Genomic DNA, 3,719 nt, shown 5'->3' with positions numbered 1-3,719 from the left:
TTTACAGAGACTTAGGGTTTCCATTTATTCATTGTTGCACTTTTCTCCCTGCCCACATCTCTCCCCCCGCCCATTCACTCTTCTCTTTGAAAAGTAAAAGAAAATTTTTTTTCATTGTTATACAATCCCTGCCCCAAGTCCACTCCTCTGTGGAGCCTTCATTCTGGCTCCTGTCATGCATATAATACCTAATCATATATCCCTTTTAAACAGTTCTCTCCCTCATATGTTTCAATGCAATATACCTTGTTTATCCCCACTTTCTCAGTCTTCCCTCAACCCCACTGTCAGTCCTGTTTTACAACAGTGGCATTATGGAATATTTGTCCTTTTGTGACTGAGATATTTCTGTATATTTCATGAGTTCTTTGTATTTCAGTGCAGTGTAGTATTTCATTGTGTGACTATACCAGAGCTTCTCTATCCATTTGTTTGTTGATGGTCACTTGGGTTGTTTCCAACTCATTGCTATTGTGAATAAAGTTACAATAAACATGGGTGTGCATATATCTACTTGGGTGGTAGTTATGGTTTCTTGTGATTAGTTATTGTGATGGGTATGTTTTTCTTAGCTCCAGTTCTATATTCTTCTCTTTGTCACTGTAGGGAAATCCAATTTATTTTATATGTTGATCTTGTATGCTGTCCCTTTGAATTCGTCAACTACGTCCAGTGGTTTTCTTGCTGAGTCTCTAGGTTTTTCTAAGTACACTATCATATCATCTGAATATAGATAATTTTACCTCCTCTTTGCAAATTTTGATACCTCTTATTTCCTTTTCTTGTCTTATTGCTACCATTAAGACTTCTAATACAATATTGAATAGGAGAGGTGATAGTTGGCATCCTTGCCTAGTTCCTGTTCTCAAAGGGAATGTCTTTAACCTTTCTCCATTGAGAACAATGTTGGCTCTTGGGTTTGCATATAAACTTTTACTATGTTGAGGAACTTCCTTTCTATTCCTATTTTGTTGAGTGTTTAAATCAGGAAAGGGTGTCGGATTTTCGTCAAAGGCCTTTTCTGCATCAATTGATAGGATCATGTGGTTCTTGTTCTTTGCTTTGTTAATGTGATGAATTACACTGATTGTTTATCTTATGTTAAACTATCCTTGCATACCTGTTATAAATCTCACTTGGTCATGATGATTTTTTTTTTGTTTAAATGTGTTGTTGGATTAAAACCAGGCCTGAGGACTGCAGATTAAAATCACCCATGTTTGGTTTGGTAACCTAACTTTCTATGCACTAGGCCAACAGAGCTCTCCCATTGTTGTTGATGTTGTTGTTGTTGTTGTTGTTGTTGTTAAGTGCCATCAAGTCATAGATGACTCATAGTGACCCTATGAATGAGAGACCACTTGAATAGCTTTCATTGTTTCAAACTTAGAAGAATGTTTGACCAAAATCAATTGAAGTGGGTGATTTTAATCTGCAGCCCTAGGCCTGGTTTTAATTGCTTTCTGTTATTCTTCTAAATAATATAGCATGGTCTGTCCATTCGCTGTACAGAGGTAAACTCATGGTTGCTGTGATGCTAAACACTGTGACACTGATGTGTCAAATGCAATAATGGTTACCCATGGTGGACAGTGTTTGGTGGAGCTCCCCTATTAAAATAAGCTTGGAAGCAGGAGTGGCATCTACTACTGACATAGTTTGCCTCCAGAAACTCTGTGAACATAGAGAAACAAAGGAAGTTATACAAGTGTTCAGTTTTTTTGTTCATAGAGTCATTATGACTTGACCATACTTAAAAACAACAACATTGTTGGATTCTATTGGCCAGGATTTTTTCATCTATGTTCTTGAGAGATATTGGCTTATAGTTTTCTATTTTGGTGGTATCTTTACCTGGCTTTGGTATCAAGGATATGCTTGCTTCATAGAATGAGTCTGGGAGAATTCCATCTTTTTCTATTCTCTGACAGAGTTTATGTAGAATTGGTGACAGTTCTTCTCTGAATGTTTGATAAAATTCACTTGTAAAACCATCTGGTCCAGGGCTTTTTTTGGCTGGAAGTTCTTTTATTACCTTTTCAATTTCTTCTTTTGTAATGAGTCTATTCATGTGTTGAATTTCGGCTTGTCTCAGTTTAGACAGTTTGTGATTTTCTAAGTATTTGTCCATTTCCTCTAGGTTTTCATATTTGTTTGAGTATAGTTTTTTATAATATTCCATTGTTAACTTTTTATTTTAGTTGGTTTCATTGTGACATGGCCCGTGTCATCTCTTATTTGGAATAGTTGTGTCTTTTCCTTCTTTTCTTTTGTTTGTTTTTCTAGTGGTTTGTTAATTTTATTGACCTTTTCAAAGAACCAACTCCTGGTTTTGTTAATGGTTTCAATTGCTTTTTTATTTTTATTTAATTTCTTTCTGCCCTAAGTTTTATAATTTCAGGGTTTTTTGAGGGTGCCAGGTTTTCTTGCTATTCTTTTTCGATTTGTTGGAGATGTGGAGATGTTGGATTAGAGAGTCAATAGTCATTTTTCCCCCTGCCTTTTAATGTGTTTGCTTATTGCTATAATCTTGATTAGAAATTACAAAAAAATACAGGGGAAAACCAAGATATATTCAACACAAATTACACTGATGACACTCTATTAATATTTTTGGTGATACAAAATTTTAAAACTATGACAAAATTAGCAATAATCATGCCTCGGATAAACCTCACTGGCTATGATGTTGCCACTGCACAAAGAATTATGATAGCAATCAATTATACAGTATAAAGGAGGAGTGGATCTGGTTATTTGACTTTTTTCCTTGGTTGAATTCCACGTAAATAAAGGTTCATGAAAAAGATTGTTTTGGTACAAAAAGTAATCAGACCTAAGATTTTTTTCAAAGACAACCTGAGATTTCTCCACATCCCTTAATATTAAAATATTAGACTAGAAGTATTAACAATTATAAAATTCTATATTATCACTGTCATTTATAAGAATCACAATACTAGAGAGGTGAAATAAGAGAAGCGTTTTAGAATTCAAAATTACAAATGAAAATTATGACAAGTTCTGGTGACCTAGTGGCAAGAAGCTGTACTGCAATCCCAGAGGTGAGTGGTTCGAATCAAGCAGAGGCTCTGCTGAAGGAGGGACAATCTCCTCCAGTACCAGTCAGATCCGATTTGACGGTACACACAAAAAAACCTAAAAACTAAAAATAAAAACTAACTTTAATAAAAAAATGAAAATGATATGGTTTAAATAAAAATTTAAATTATATTTGACAATGAATAAAGAAATAGGGCTGCAAGATAGCAATTCTTCAAAATGATGCATGTAACTGGTAAAGAAAGTTTTTTTTAAACAATAAACGTATGATTTATTGTATAATTAATTCCTTATTAAATAATCCGAAATACAATTTTATTAAATGTTAGATTCAAATACATGTGTGTGTTTATATCATTCTTTTTTTCAGGTCTTTCTTTTTTTAAAAAAATTATTATTCATTTCAATGAAAATGTACAGAGACTTTTGATTTCCATTTATTCATTGTTGCACTTTTCTCCCCTCCCAGCCCTCCCCCTCCCTCCTCACACTCCCCCTCCCCGTAAAGAAAATGTTTTATCTGCAGGTGATCCATTGAGGTTTTTGAGGGGAGGAGGAGAAATGGAGTCACTCAAAGGAATCGCTGGCTCCTTATTTTCCCTGGGACTTTTCAATTGCCTTGGTCTCCTTTGGATGAAGAAAAACGAGGGCCGACT

The sequence above is a fragment of the Elephantulus edwardii genome, unplaced genomic scaffold (genome assembly GCF_000299155.1).
Source record: "Elephantulus edwardii isolate Elephantulus edwardi_28Jun2011 unplaced genomic scaffold, EleEdw1.0 scaffold00025, whole genome shotgun sequence".
Classification (NCBI taxonomy): Eukaryota; Metazoa; Chordata; class Mammalia; order Macroscelidea; family Macroscelididae; genus Elephantulus; species Elephantulus edwardii.
Note: the sequence above shows the minus strand (reverse complement) of the source record.